At 36.4% G+C, this 17276-nt stretch overlaps 1 long non-coding RNA gene across 1 annotated transcript; it reads left to right on the top strand.

Moving 5' to 3' along the window:
- Positions 1-581: 581 nt before the first annotated feature.
- Positions 582-14365, top strand: LOC132300092 (uncharacterized). Its single transcript, XR_009480285.1, has 3 exons — positions 582-752; positions 898-1054; positions 13982-14365. It is a non-coding gene; the product is annotated as an uncharacterized LOC132300092 (long non-coding RNA).
- The last annotated feature ends 2911 nt before the right edge of the window (positions 14366-17276 follow it).

Below are 17276 nucleotides of genomic sequence, written 5' to 3'. Positions count from 1 at the left end.
TTAGCCTCCCCAATCGCCTCCATCTCTATTCTCGTTCTCCAGTCTGCCTTCCAGCCTCCCCAATCGCCTCCGTCTCTATTCTCGTTCTCCAGTCTGCCTTCCAGCTTCAAGCTATACTCACCGCCCTTAAGAATAGTTCCAAGAGAAGAAAAGTACAGACAATTTTTGTGACACCGTATTTACAGATTAAAGCTTGCTTGTTGTGATAGACAGGCAAGTTCTTTCGGTTCCATATCTTTAAATGTTTTTTGTATGAATGCTCATCTTTTCCTGCCGAGAAAATATAATTGTCCTTATTTTCTCCTCAAACTATTAATTCTATTCGTAAGGTTTTACTTATTATGACATATAATTTAGCACTGCTGTACCTGTAAAAATTCCCATTGTTCTTGATACTGCTGGTGTAATTTCTTAAGTTTGTTACTTGTAAAAGGATTAATATCTAATTTAATATCATTTGATCTTGAGTAGTGATTATTTGCTTTTAGGATTAATTTGTTTAATTCAATTTTGCTAAGGAATTGTTTTTCGTTTTTCAGTTAGTTATGTTATCTCTTATGTGATGATATGTTGCTCTCTAGGTTTCTGAGTTTCCTTTTTAGATGGGTTATCTTAAGCATAAATGGACAGCAGAAGAAGCAACAGCTCTTAGAGCTGCAGTTGCTAAGCATGGGATAGGCAAGTGGCGTAAGATACAGAAAGATCCAGAATTTAGAGATGTCTTGTATCTACGTTCAAATGTAGATATCAAGGTATTAATCTTATAACGTTATTTCATTTGTTCTAGTTTGGTGAAACTTAGATGATAGTTATTTAAATGATTATTTTGCAACATACGTTAGTTGTCTAGACTATTGTATATGGTGTGTCATTTTATTTGGTCTCTATGTGGCTTAGGACAAGTGGAGAAATATGAGTGTGAGGGCAAATAAAAGGATGCGTAAGGCCCCTAAAGAGGAAGGGAACCGTATGGCTCTCACGGAAGTAGACGTTCTTGCAGTATCTAGTGGGTCTGCACAGATTGGTAATATCACAGATACAGATTGATTGTAAGGTTAGACATTCTTCTTGTTATGATGTAGCATTATATGATAAATTTCCATAATTTCTTTGTCTTGAAAGTAGTAAGTCGCAATTATTTCTGGTTTGTTTTAGCTTAAGTAATTATAGTTCTCAGTGTGGACTTTGATAGTTATAACTTAAGTGTTGATCAATTAATGAAGTTAAATTAATTTTTCTATTCTTTTGGTAATGAGATAACTGCTTAAACTGAATATGTCTTCCAAACTGTTTGTGTTTGTTAATTGGCAAAAATATCTGTAGAAGTATGGTGCATGGATTTGGACTTCTAGTTGGAGTCATGCTGTGATCTTGATTGAAGAATTTAGTGCTATCAACAATGAAATTTAAGAAGATTTACCATAATAAAAGGAATAATTGGTGTATCCTACACCAGCTCACGTTGGAACAAGCTATAAAAGTCAGCTCTGCCCTTAAGTAATATATCTAATAGTGATAATAATAACATTAAAATATTTGTGGTGCTTCTAGTTTCACGGTAATCTTCTAGACTCAAGCTAGTTGTAATTTAAATGTGTAACATCTTATTAAACTAACTTGTATCATAATGCCAACAAAGATCTGTGGTAAGATGATTGATTGTTCATAAAGAGAATCTATGATTGACTTGCTGCCTCTGCATCAGAAAATATGGGTGCACAAACCTGTATGATTGATGGAAGCATCACTTGTCGTTAACACAATAGTTATCCAACTACGAGACTGGCATACCTGAAAATGGACCTTTCATATCTATTTGGGGCCCTTCAGCGGCTCCGGCTTCTAGAGTTCTGGCATAGAAGGCATAAAACTGCAGGACTTGTATGAAGCATAAAACTGTATGCCATGTATGCATGTCTTAGGAGTTGGACATCGAAGGCATCTTGGTAGCGGTGAAGGGTTATACAACTGGGATTTATGTTCTGACTAGCAAAGCCATTTTTTTTACAAATAGCAAACACTTGATGGATTTATGACTTGGGCAGGAATTTTTTTTGATAAGTAAAAATAACAATAAAAAAGGCATTCAAGAGGGGAACGCGTCCCAATTACAAAAGTGGAACCTGGACTAAGGCCCCAAAGAATCCAAGAAAGTAATTAAATCATCAGAAGAGGAACAAAAACTCCTCTTCACATAATTGAAAAGAGAACGAAGAATGTAAAGTTTGACCGTTGCCGTAGGCGACTCTTTCCCTTCAAAGATTCTGCTATTTCTCTCCTTCCAAATGCACCACCATACACAATGTGGTACAATTCTCTAGAAATCGCGAACATCTTTTCTCATTCGACATCCTCTCCAAACATGGATTAATTCCTTAGTAGATCGTGGCATAACCCAACACATGCCAAACAACCCAACAATAAGATTCCAACAGTCATTTGCCACAGGACAATGCAAAAGGAGGTGATCAACGAACTCCTCATCATTCTTGCATAGACAATACCGATTAACAATACAATTGTCCCTTTTCCTCAAGTTATTAATTGTCAGAATCTTTCCCCACACAGCGGTCCAGACAAAGAAAGCCACCCTAGTTGGAGCCATGGATCGCCAAATAGTTTTCCACAGGAAGTCTCGATAACAAAATTAGACAAACATAAGAACAAGGATCTAACTTCGAAATGATTATGGGAAGAAGGAACCCAAATCAAAACGTCATTATCTCTGCCAACGCCCTCCTGCTTATACAGAAGATCCAGAAAATCACATACCTCCTCCATCTTCCAATCCTGAAAAGAGTGCCGAAAATGCACATCCCATGTAATCCCGCTGCTATCAATCCGATAACAGTCAACTACATAGGCGTGTTTATCAACAACAATACTGAATAACCTAGGAAATGTACGAGAAAGTGGCTGATCACACCAACGGGCGCCTAGCGGTATCGGCCTTTTACTTTTCAAAGGGAGGTCAGGGGTTCAAGTCTCAGAAGAGATGTGTGTGTGAGTCCAACTAGGAAAAAAAAAAAAAAAAAAAAAGCAAAAAAAAAAAAAAAAAAAGTGGCTGATCACCACACCAAAGATCTTCCCAAAACCGAATGCGACGTCCATCGCGGACTTTGAATCTGATATGAGCAGAAAAAGCATCCCAGCCCTTCCAAATAGCCTTCCACATCCCTAATCCTCCCACGAGGGTAACCGGACGTGTAGACTAACCTCCAGCCTCTTCCCCAAACCGACAAGAGACTAACCTGCTCCATGAACGATGTCTTTCCCTCCCATATCTCCATAACCATTTACCCAGAAGAGCTTGATTGAAAGGAACTAAATGTCTTATTCCAAGTCCACCCAATTTCACAGGCTTACAAACTTCCTCCCATCTGACAAGGTGGTACTCGAACTCATCGCCCTTTCCTCCCCATAAGAAATCCCTTTGAATTTTTCAATCCTATCTGCAACGGAACAAGGGATTTGGAACATAGAAAGAAAATAAGTAGGAAGGCTCGATAACGTACTCTTGATAAGAGTAACTTTGCCCCCCTTTGACAAGTATTGCTTCTTCCATCCTGCCAATCTCTTCTCATACCTGTCAATCATGGAATCCTAACTCCCCATTAACCTTGAAGAGACCCCTAGGGGCAAGCCCAAATAAGGAATAGGGAAAGAACCCATCCTGCATCCAAGAACTGTAGCTAAAGAGGAAATATACTGAACATTCCATACTGGGACAAGCACACTCTTAGCCACGTTGACCTTTAGCCCGGAAACTGCCTGAAAACAAGTCAATATACACCTTAAGTATCAAAGTTGAGACACATTAGCATCACAAAAAACCAGGGTATTATCTGCGGAGAGTAAATGAGAAATCTCCATCTGATGGACTAAATCTCTACCCACCCCGAATCCCTTAATAAAACCAAGGTCCTCTGCCGTGCGCATAAATCTGCTTAACCCCCCCATAACAAGAAAAAGGAAAGATGACAAAGGATCTCCTTGTCTTATACCCCGAGAGCAGCCAAAGAAACCAGCGGGAGAACCATTCACAAGAATTGAAAACTTGACAGACGAAAGACAGGTCTCAATCCACTTCCTCCATTTACTTCCAAACCCCATACTTTGTAACAAATAGAGTAGGAAATTCCAATTCACATGATCGTATGCTTTCTCACTATCAAGTTTGCATAAAACTACAGGAATACCACTCCGCAATCTGAAATCCACACATTCGCCAGCAATAAGAACTGAATCAAGAATTTGCCGTCCGCCAACAAAAGCATTTTGGGAGTCCGAAATAATTCCATCCATTACTGCCCTCATCCTTAAAGCAAGCACCTTAGCAATAAGTTTGTAAATACAGCCCACTAAACTGATTGGACGGAAATCTTTTATATCTGAAGCACCTCCCTTCTTTGGGATAAGGGCAATGAATGAAGCATTAAGCGATTTTTCAAAGACGCCATAAAAATGAAACTTCTGAAAAGTACCCATTACCTCATTTCTTACAACTGCCCAACTTTCCATAAAAAATCGCATGGTAAAGCCATCAGGCCCCGGAGCTTTGTCCCCATTACAACTTGATAAAGCCTTAAGAACTTCTTCTTCAGTAAAAGGATTCTCAATCCTATCTCTATCCAACTCTGAAATAGCCTCAAAATGGAGACCATCAAGTTTGGGCCTCCAAACTAAAGGCTCGATATAAAGCTTCTGATAAAAGGAAGCAATACCATTACGCACCTCTTCCTCTCTCCACAGCTCCTCACCTTCCACCTGAATTCTTCCTATATGATTACTCCTCCTATGAGCGTTAGCTAACTGGTGGAAGAATTTTGTGTTCCGATCTCCTTCCTTTAGCCAAAGAGCCCGAGATTTTTGTCGCCACGAGATCTCCTCCATACTAGCAATCTCAGCAAGAACCGCCTGACAGGAGGCTCTCTTGGAACGTAGAAATTCCACATCCCCTCCCGCCTCCTCAAGACGATCAATCTCAGAAAAATCAGCAAGTACTCTATTCTTCCTCCATTCCAAATTCTCGAAGACATCCTTGTTCTACTGCTTAAGAGCAAATTTGAGAGCCCTTAACTTCTTTGTAATTATGAAACTGGGCGATCCTGAAACAATAACTCCCTCCCACCAAGATCTGACTTTCCCTTGGAAATCTTCTGCTCGCAACCATATATTCTCAAATCTAAACGAGGATCTTTGAGAACACAAACCCCCACAATCCAAGACCAAAGGAACATGATCAGAGGTGACCCTTGCTAATACAGCCTGAACAACATCCGGGAATTTCTCTTCCCAATCCTCGAAAATTAAAAATCTGTCCAGTCTTGAAAGAGTGATTGGATCCTTACCATTGGACTAAGTATAGGTTGTACCTTCCATTGGTAAGTCAACAAGAAGATGCTCATCAATAAAATCAAAAAATTGATCCATTTCCAAGGATCTTCTTCTACCTGTAGACCTCTCTGACCGGGACCTAACAGAATTGAAATCCCCTCCCAAGCACCAAGAAAGAGACCACAATCCTTGGACATGGCAAAGCTCTTCCCAAAAGATAGGTCGCTCATCATCAACAACCGGTCCAAGACTCCAGTAAAAACCCATCTGAGGTTGTCCTCTTCCATCTTAAGCACACAAGATACAGAAAATCTCCCCATCCAGATGTCCGTTTGAGATAACCATCTACTATCCCACATGACTAAGATCCCACCCGAAGAACCTATAGCATTCAAGGCCTCCCATTCCATAAACCTTCCTCCCCACAAACTCCTAAGCACCCTGTCAGAAATGGATGCCAACTTGGTTTCTTGTAAACAAACAAGCCGGGCACCCCACTTCCTTAAAACTACCTTCACCACCCTTCTCTTGTTCGGATCATTGAGACCACGAACATTCTATGTAATGATTCGTAGTTTCATTGTAAACCAGATAAAATTATCTCCCCTCCACCCTTCCTGAGACTCCTGCTCCTGGTTCTTTCCCTTTCCTTCGCCACTCCTCCTTTCCCTTCGTAGTGGACTTCAGAAATGAGATTCTTTATCTCCTGTACTCCTTTCCAAGACGATAAAGGCCTCGTGTTCATAACTTCATTGGTCACTGCAACCTCTCTCCCTTCCACAATTGCTTGAAGGATAGATAATGTCTGATCGTCATTACCTTTTGAAGAGACTCCCAAAAGTTCACTAGTGACTCCAATATTGTCAACTACCCAATCTTTCCCCATGTCAGCAACTTGTTCGTCGGGTCGCACCATAGCCAGTGGTTCCTTCTGTAGGATTTCAGAACCATTCTCCACCCAAGGTGTAAGCTCATTGGAGCAAACCTGTTGGATAGAACCCAAATCATCAAACACCTCCTCTTCCAGCTCCCTGTCATTCTCATTAAAAGAATCTGATTTGTAACAAAATCGCCCATCCCAGCGAATCTACCAGAATCATTCTCTTCAGCCCCTGCATAAGGCAAGCAGTTAAGACCTTTCAGTGCTACACTTAATCGAAGCTCTTTAAGCAAAGCTACGGTCTCTTCATTGGACAACTGGAAATGCAAGTCTTTGCCCACACAGACTATAACCCCTTCGGATAGTTTCTTAACTGCACAATCTACGATTTTCATCTGCCTAGAGATGCCAGACTCACTATCTTTCTGTCCTTCTGTATTCAGCCCATGCGAAGAGTCAGTTCCATTGTTCGTAACAGTCAACTTGCACCTCTTCTCCAATTCCGGCACAACGCCGGCACTCCTCAACACACAAGAAGGGGTAGAAGAAGAGGATGGAACATTAAAACTCTGAGTATGTGAAACTGATGGCGTACCTGGAACATTAGTAGAAGTCCACTTCTGCTTCTCTTTTCGAGACCATCTAACTCCGTGACGGTTTCTGTTAAAGTCCGGAGACGAAGACCTGGCAATTCTTCCCTTCGACTGTAAAGTATCAAAGAGGGATGAAGATGAGATGCCAGCACAACATTGAGAATGACGAGAACCCCTCTCAATAGGACCTCCACTAGTCGTGGCAGCAGATAAGTTCATCCATCTCTTCTTCTCCGGTGAATTCCAGAAGATTGCAAAGGTACCATCAAAACGACGCCTCTGTAAACGGCAAACTCCTGTAGAAATAGGTGGGTTGGGCCTGGAGTTGATAAAAGAAACTAAAATTTTATTATTAGGCCACCTCAAAACCTTTCTCTTCAAGTTACTCACATTTGGTCCATAACGTGAATTGGCAATGGGCTGTGGGCTGGGCTTGTTCTTAAAAGAAACAGGCCCCCGATGAACAGCCCTCTTCATCTCCTGTGGGCCGTAATGAACAAGCAGCCCATTTGTCGAAATAGGCCCGTAACCCGCTTCAGATCCGCGCTTAGGCCCATCAGAGTCCGCTGCATAAATATCTCCCTTAAAGCCACGATCTCTGCCACGTGGTTGGTATCCGTTAGCGCGGATATTACGAGGGAACGTAAGGCGGTGACTAAGGGTTTGATTGACTCTGGCCCCTCTACGCGCTTCTGGCGCGTGAATAGGGAGTCGTCTCTTTCCTTCGACGCCTTGGTGGATCTGTGCATTTCGACGACTACCTTCAATTGCAGCAACCGGGATATGTGAACTCTCCCCAACGCCATAGTAAGATATCGGAAGGATATGAGGTGTGATTTCCTCTATCAAGTTGACCCTATAAGCCACTCATTAGTCCTCAACAAAAACATACTCCGGCATCACTTTTCCGGCGGAAACATAGAGGAGAATTCGCTGTCCACACGTCGAGACGTCCGCCTCAACACCTCAAAATTCACCACATAAGTTCCCAATTGCTTCAAATAACTTGTTGCACCATAGATGAAGGGGCAAACCAAACAATAGCACCCTTCATATTACTCGTTCTTTTACAGCAGAACAGGCGGCGGCGGCGAAGTACCAAATGTCAATGGATAATAAGGCGTCGCCCCATCTCTTTCTCCCTTCATTCAACACCCTTAAGGCCTCAGTCTCCGATGGAAACCTGAACAGGAGTAGATCATCAGGTAAAGGAGAAACTTTCACCCCACGTGAAACCTTCTAAGTTTTCAATGCCCACGCCTCAATCCCTTTAAGACACCCCACGTCTCTGTCGAAACGACCTACCAGACATGATCGCAATACAGATTTACGCTCCTTGATGCTTTAATGATCAACCCTAAAAACCAGATCATTGCCTATAGAGCAGCTTTTAATTTCCCCGTGGAACTTGAGACGTGGTAGGGTCGCAACACTGAGATAGGATCGATGCATATCACGATTCCTTGCCAAAAAAATGAAAAACCAGTGACAGACATAAACGGCTGACGCCGGAGTGGAAGACTCCGACGTCAAAAAGAGAAGAGAGAGAAGAGAGAAAAGTCAAACATAGTAAAGGATGATATGACTTGGGCAGGAATTATTATTATTATTTTGATAAGTGACTTGGGCAGGAATTATGTTGCAATGTTTGCTTCATGTGCTACCGCATATTTCACAGTCGACCATTATAGAAGATTGATTGCCATTCCCTTTCATCTTTAAAACCCCTCTTTAGTTTGTTATGTTACTTTCATTGATGAAAGAGGATGAATTTTAGGGATTTAATAATAATAATAATAATAATAATGGGATTTGGTGGATGGTTGACCCCTAGTCATTTTGGCTATAAGTTCGATGGTGGGTTGTGTGAATTGAAAGGCCTAAACAATGTAAGGGGAGATTTGACGATGAGGATATGTCAAATCTTCATTCTTTTTTTAATATATACACAAACACCAAGCACGTATATTTTGCATGTGCTTTTCTTGAAATGTTGTTATGTGGGAGTGTGGTGAGGATATGCTTGGTTGCTCCCAATCACTGATTTTTGCATTTTCTGATGTGGATGGTTCTTCTCAGACCCATGGCTGCATATTGTTTTATGTTGTTCTTTTTATTGGCCTATCTACAATGAGACCTTTGCCATTTCTCTCACTTCATTTCGTTTCTTTTTTCTTTTTTCTTATATAAAATTAAATGTGAAAGTCTTTTGGTGCTTTCCATTGTTTCTTTACACGTGAAAGTGACATTGACCATATATCATCACATAACAATTTTACTTTATCCTTATAAAATCAAATGTGCCTCCCCTGTTTCATTTATTCTTTTACCTGTACATATAAAAATTTATTGCCCATGCTCTCAATAAATTCCAGATACATATTAGACACCTAACACATAAATTTAAGATCTACCTAAGGTGAATGATCATTTGCACTCCATTTGAAAATTATTTAAACTCTGCATTTTGTATTTGCAAGCAAAGAAATACAAATTACTATTTTCAAGAAGCAAATTGAAGTTTTTCAAGGAGTTTAAATTGTGTTCTCTGTTTACCCATCTCTCACATGGTCGCATTCTTATCATAAAAAATAAAAATATATATAAATTATTATTTTTTAAATACCGCATGGTCACATTCTATATTTATAGGTGTTTTCCTTTGGTAAAGACTGTTGTGAGCATGCATTTCCATTCCTTTATTAAACAATGCCTTTGTAGGAGGTTGTTGGTGTTCATGGTAAGAGGATGTTCCTTGTTAGAGTCAACTCCGCCTTTTCTAGCTAGTTGGGTCTTTTAGTAAGTTAGGCTTGTCCAAAAGAAATGTGTAATAGCTGAAGTTAGTGTTATTGCTACATGTTGGAGAATATTATTATAGGAACCTTAAATTACTCCACAAAATATTGCTCTGAGAATATTGTGGGAGTGATTTTAGTCTATGATGCATCAGGCCCCTAAACAGGAAGGGAACCGTATGGCTCTTATGAAAGTAGACATTCTTGCAGTATCTAGTGGGTCTGCACAGATTGGTATTTTCACAGATCGATTGTAAGGTTAGACATTCTTCTCGGTATGATGTAGCATTATAGCATAAATTTCCATAATTTCTTTGTCTTGAAAGTAGTAAGTCGCAATTATTTCTGGTTTGTTTTAGCTTAAGTAATTATAGTTCTCAGTGTGGACTTTGATAGTTATAACTTAAGTGTTGATCAATTAATGAAGTTAAATTAGTTTTTCTAATCTTTTGGTAATGAGATAACTGCTTAAACTGAATATGTCCTCCAAATTGTTTTGTGTTTGTTAATTGGCAAAAATAATTGTAGAAGTATGGTGCATGCATTTGGACTTCAAGTTGGAGTCATGTTGTGATCTTGATTGAAAAATTTAGTGCTATCAACAATGAAATCTAAGAAGATTTACCATAATAATAGGAATAATTGGTATATCCTACACCAGCTCACAATGGAACAAGCTATAAAAGTTAGCTCTGCCCTTAAGTAAATATATAATAGTGATAATAATAACATTAAAATATCTGTGGTGCTTCTAGTTTCACGGTAATCTTCTAGACTCAAGCTTGTGGTAATAAAATGTGTTACGTCTTCCTAAACTAACTTGTATCGTAATGCCAACAAAGATATGTGGTAAGATGATTGATTGTTCATAAAGAGAACCTATGATTGATTTGCTGCCTCTGCATCAGAGAACATGGATGCACAAACCTGTACGATTGATGGAAGCATCACTTGTCTTTAACACAATAGTTATCCAACTATGAGACTGGCATACCTGAAAGTGGACCTTTCATATCTATTCGGGACCCTTCAGCGGCTCTGGCTTCTAGAGTTCGGGCATAGAAGGCATAAAACTGTAGGACTTGTATGAAGTGTAAAACTGTACGACTTGTATGCATGTCTTTGGAGATGGACTTCGAAGGCATCTTGGTAGCGGTTAAGGGTTATACAACTGGCATTTATGTTATGACTAGCAAAATGAGTGATTGAGAATCCTTATCATTAAATGAATGTTTTACCTTTTTTTTACGAATAGCAAACACTTGTTGGATTTATGACTTGGGCAGGAATTATTATTATTATTTTGATTAGTGACTTGGGCAGGAATTATGCTGCAATATTTGCTTCCCGTGCTAACTGCTACCGCATATTTCACAGTCTATGTAAGATTTATAGTTACTGCAGACGCTGACCACTATAGAAGATTGATTGCCATTCCCTTTCATCTTTAAAACCCTCTTTAGTTTGTTATGTTACTTTCGTGGATGAAAGATGATGAATTTTAGGGATTTAGAGTATTACCACAAATCTGCTGGTAGTTGTTTGTATTAGAGGTACCTATTATAAATTCACAATACATTGAGGTATTGTCTAATAATTGAGTCAACTTGCCCGAGAGCTTACTTTTTTCAACCTTTTTAGAGCTCATAAATTTCAATATGGATCTTGATATAATTTAACTAACAGAGTTATACGAAGTGAGAGATGTATAGCAGTAGTGGTTGGTACAAATCATTTTTTCCAGGTTTTTCATATCCAAGCATTTGAGTATATGAAGTGTTATTGGCCTGGGAAAATTAACTTAAGCCTACTGAAACCTTGCCCTCTGATTGTAAGGAGAAAAGACTTGGATAAAAAAAAAAAAATTCCATCTAGTTTTTCTTACAAACAAAAGGACTCTTCCCTTATTTCCTCCTTTTATTGGTGTTCATCTCTCTTTTCTCTTATCAAACAAGCAAAGAGAAAAGAAGTGTAAATCTTTTAACTATCTCCACTTTCTTTTACATGATAAAAATTTCTCTTACCTTCCTTTTCAAATTATTTTTCCTTCTCTCTCCTCTCCTCTCCTCTCCCCTCCCGTCAAAGTGCACTATGTTAATAAAAAAACAAAGAAGCGAGAATTTTTTAAAATCTGTCTACTTCCCCTTCTAATTAAACAGATGAAAGTAAATACAATGTATCTTCCCTTCTCTTCTTTATTTTATCTCTTCTTTGTTTCCTTCTATTCTCCTCTCCAACCAAGCACTTGAACAGGAGTTCATTCAGAACAAAATTTGGGATACCATGGGCCTTACAGAATTCCAACATCCAAGGATTTATAGGACCAAATTTGCCCATTGATGTGAATGATGATACACTATCAAATTGGGTTCAAGTGGGGTAAATTGATGGCAATAATCTAGAATTACAAAATCACTACAGACATGGATCTTTAACTTTGATAAATTGAACCTGAAACAAGGTTTCCAAAAGCCTACTTCAGAACAAAACTAGAATTTGGGAAAGATGAACAACATTTAATGAGTTTACTCATATTATTCAAAACGCTTTGTTGCAACTAATGATGAACAAAAATTGATGATGTTTGCTTGCCAGCTTTGTGTTTTAAGTATTCAGATTCTACTCATTTTCAATGGACTATTAAGCTGCTGCTCATTTGGCACCGCTACACGTGCAGCGTGTTAGAAGTCTCTGTGGAAACAGTTTTTCTATATAGTTATGGTATAGTTGGCCATTTATACCTTATCAATAGGGTGTTTCTTTAGGCTTGTTAATGAACTGTGTTCAACTCTTAATGCGTTAGCAACTGATTAATGTATCTGATTTGATGATGATCAAAATTTGTGTGGAAATGTCAGTATATGATCTTGGAATATAAGGAAACAAAAAAATCATTGTGTTAAATACTTGCTTTAGGACTAGCCTACAGTATGTCATCTTTTTTGTTTGAATCATGTTCTTTGGTAGGCTTGGTAGCATGTCATCAATTAAATTGAGGTGTAAAGTTTGTAGTCAAACTAAAAAAGCAGAATATAGAATTTAAGGATTCAGTTTTGTGAAACTATAAAACAATGTATCATATAATTGGTAAACAATTACCACTCCTGGTGCCAAACAAAACGGGTTGGAAATATATATATATTTTTTTATTTCTCAAAAGGAGATTGAAACATGTGTGTTTGGTGGTCCTTATGGAGGGAAAGAAATATGAGATCCTTCGAGGGAGAAGAAACTCCTATTGGTGTGCTTCAGTCTTGACACTTTATTTTTTTGGCTTCCGGAGAGAAATTGTAAATCTGTAGGGGAGCTAGTGGATTTGTGGAAATGTAGTGATTAGGGGCCCTATTTGGTCCTTGTGTAGGTTTTGGGATGCACTGTTGTCTTCTACGCTGTTTATAATTCTTTATTGAAAAAAAAAAAATTTGTCTGATATTTCTAAACATTGTATATATTGATGTATATCATGACATTCTAATAGAAAACTGAAGCGCACATACGATGGAGAACAGAGTAAAAAGAATTGAGAGTATAAAAATACTGGCAGGCATGTATTTGGGGAGGTAGAGAGTTCCAAATTTTATCCATCAAAGGGAGGTCAAGGGTTCGAGCCTCCATGGAGGAATGTGTGTGTGAGTACCAAGTACGGAAAGAAAAACACTTTTATCCATCAATTATTAAATATTTTTAGGTTTCACATAATTGTCAGAGTTCAGATGCTGATATATAATTTACCACCTTGGCCTTTATTCTTGGACCAAATGCAGATTGCTATCAATTTTTTTTAATAAGATTATGAACTAGATAGCACAGAATTTTTGCATTCCTTTTATCTTTGCCCTTTCCGTAGGACATAACTAGTTACTTAACCAAGCAATTAGTTTTTAACTTATTCTATACCACAACCTTAACATATGATCATCTTAAAATTTTAGCATTTCGTATAATCCATCCACATATCATCACATGGAACTAGTTAGGTTTTCATTGTCCTTATGTTATTATATGTTTCTTAATCTCCGGGGGGGGAGGGGAAAAAATACTATATGTTTCTTAGTCTCAACGTTTGGACATGAATACTAGCAATGAACCAAGGTTATGTATTCAGGAAAAAAGAATGAAGGTTATGTAGTTTGACCAATCATTTATGGAAGCAATAACATTTTTGTTTGCATTCCATGTAAGTAGCATTTTGTCTCGCACTTCCTTGTCATTGTTTTAGTTGGACAATCTTATAATGGAGGCTATAAACAACTTGAAGGAGCCTGGTGGTTCCAATAAGACAACTATTGCAACATACATAGAGGTATTTTTATGTTTGTTCAAGTTATTTTGAGATTTCATTGATTCAGTCTATGCTGTCTTTGTGCAATGTGCAGATGATTTGTGTGCGAGATGGAAATTCACAAAATGGGCCATCAGGATAGATGAATTAGACCGATTTCTGATCAGCGTAGAGATAGATATATGTATGTCTTTGCCTGCTTCGTCTGTGGTTGTAAATATTGTGAGGACTTTCTGGCCGGTAAAATTCAGTATGTTCTTGTAGCATCAAATCCCGGTTTGTTAGTAACTTTAAGAACCTCCTGAACTCAGAAACTAGGAAGTACAAAGGAACAATAAAAGTTGGATTTGCGTAGGATGATCATCATATGGTTCTCCATGGCCATGTATTTTTGGAACTTTCGAGACATATTTGTGATGGTACCTTTAGGGTGCCTGTATTTTGAAGTGATGTGTGGTTGATCGAAGTGTTCTTTTTATCCTGTTGTTCAAATGTGCCCTAGTTAGTTTGGTTGCACAGATGGAAATGAGAATCAAAATGAATCTTGTTCTTTTATTGTGCGGCTACTGGATGATCAACATTCTTAATGTTGTGTTCGGTGGGAAGGAAAGAAGATGTGTAGAGAGAAAATAGGAAGGAAATGACGAATTTTCTTTGTTTGTTAAGAGATAATATAAGAAAGAATAGGAAGGATGACTTACCATTTCTTGTTTACAAATTTTTATCCGCCCAAAAGTGGGCAGAAGAAAGGAAGGAAGACAAATGAATTATTATAGAAGTTTTAAATTAAATACTATCTTAATTTATACAAGTTTTAAATTACACTACTATTTTCTTTAAATTATAATATTATAAATATTATTGGACATAATGGTAAAAATAATTAAAATTTTCTTTTTCCTTCTCTATTAACTGATATAATAAATTACGAGCTTATTCTCTTCTCTTCTATCCAACCGAACAAAAAAAAAGGAAATACATATTCTCTTCCCTAGCAATGTTTCATCCATCCTTTCTTCTCTCCCTTTCATTTAATTTTTTTCTTTCCTAAATCATAAGGCTACTTGATTGGAGCTCTAGTACTAGTCTCTCCACACACTTAAGAATTTCTTGCTGAACCTGTGAAAAATAAAATTGTTTGAAAAATTAGTTTTGATGAAGTTGATTTTTTAGACTAAAAACTATTGTAGATTAAAAATGCTACCGTAAAAAAGGTTAACGTTATTGTAATGTTCAGACACCCCAAGGCTCTTTTTATGGTCATTTATTCATTGCTAAATTTAGGTCTGTACTCTAGCTTAATCAGGGCCATTCATTTTGCTTGGGGGGGAGTTATTTTCTTGATGCTGCTTTGATCATGAGCATTGAATGAGTTGACTTTACACACAGTTTTGGACTTGTTATGCCAAACAAAGCCATCATTGTTCTTTCTTTTTCTTTATTACCCAAAACACATGTAAAATACCTAAATATAAGTGAGAAATTACACTATCCTTTCTTTTGTTTTATTTTCTTCCAATGTTATTATCTTTTATTTTTTTCAATTTATTGAAAAAAAATGTTAATATAAATGTGCACAAAAAAAAAAAAAAAAAAAAAAAAAAAAAAAAACCATGCTATTTCGTATGTGCAAATAAATACCTAGCATTTGAAAATATGTTCAAATTACCCCCTAATATTTGTTGACCCTCAATTTTGACCCAATTTTTTATATAAAATTTCAAAAATACCCCTGATAATCTCTCTTATAGTGAAATCAGTGTTTTTATTTTTATTTTGCCTTAAGGGCTATTTAGGTATTTTAGCTTTTAAATTGACAAATTGTCTTTATTTGCTCAATTTTAAAAATTTTAGGGTGTTTTTGCACTTTATTAAAAAAAAATTGCTACAATTGACATATTAGAAAAGATTAGTTTGAAGAATTTATTCATAAGGAAGTAAGGCAAGATGACGAAAAAGAAAAATAGGTACCAATTTGTCTCCTAGCATCTACAGATATTTAATTTTACGGCTGTTAAAGCGCCACATTAACAACTTACCATTCTGACATTAATTTACCAAACTTAATTAATTAACTAATAAATATGATATCTTTTGAACTAAAAATTCAATTGCGACCCTAACGCCAAAAATTAACCCTGTAATCCCTAACCTTTTTCTCTTTCTAAAACTCTTCCCTTCCGATGGCTTCTCAACGCCAAACTACCTTGGGGATCGTCCAAAATTGCCACCACATACCACCACCCGAAGCCCACAAATAAAAGCAACTCATTCTTTGAGTTTTTAGTTCAATGGCAGTGTTTTTAAAATTAGGGATTCTTTTTTCTACTTTGTTCTATTATTATCCATAATCTTTACCTCCAAACAATACATTATTCGGCAAGTTCATTCCCAGACTTCTTATCGTTACTTATATTTATAATAACCTACAGTTATGGTTTGGAGATTTGCTGGATAGAAAGAGAATTATGATGAAAGTTTTCAAACTTTAAATTGCAGCGAATAAAAATTGATAATTGATAATAGTATAGGGAAATCGAAAGAGGAAAACTTAATGGTAATTGTTAATGGTAATATATATTGTGATTTATTGGTAAATTTAAGTGTGCACTTTGTAATCTGGCTTGTGCAATCTACATATAAGTTTAAATTTTATATGTTTTACTCATATTATATAATATATTATTATATTATATATTGCAAATATATCTATCTATAACTATTATTAAAATTACAAAAAGTTTTAGTACATATTGAGTTTCACTACATTATTTCTTTCAATATATTATTGAGTTTTAGTACATTATTCATTTATTTTTATTTATATATCTATATCTATATCTATATCAATTTTTATATCTACACTATAATTAAAAGTACACAGTTTCAGTGCATTATTGAGTTTTAGTACATCATTTATATATTATTTATTTATAAAATATATTTTTAATAATAAATTTACTTCTTATATTCTATTTTATTTCCAACTCTTTCCTAAATATAAATTTATCTTTTTTTCTAATTCCATTCTCTTTCTAACTCTTCTCATTAAAATAATAATAATTTATACTCTTATTAAAATGTAAAGTGTTTTAGATCATTTGTTATTTTTATATTATTTTATTTTATTAAAAAAATTATAAAAATGCTTTCATTAAACACAAACTCTTCTATATTTTTTTAATGATATAAATAAAGAGTTTCCATAGACACCAAATTTATTTTTTAGTGATAAATACAATCTTAAACACAAACTCTTAAAATAATAGAAAGAACTATTATTTTATTTAAAGATACTTGATTGAAAATTATAATTAAAATTAAATTTTATTAATCATATTTGAGTTATCTATACCATTACTTTATTTATAATATATTTTTAATAATAA

The sequence above is a fragment of the Cornus florida genome, unplaced genomic scaffold, assembly GCF_030987335.1.
Source record: "Cornus florida cultivar Cherokee Brave unplaced genomic scaffold, ASM3098733v1 CherokeeBrave_3.0.0_Hap2_Chr03, whole genome shotgun sequence".
NCBI lineage: Eukaryota > Viridiplantae > Streptophyta > Magnoliopsida > Cornales > Cornaceae > Cornus > Cornus florida.
Note: the sequence above shows the minus strand (reverse complement) of the source record. Positions and strands in the feature narration are given on the sequence as shown.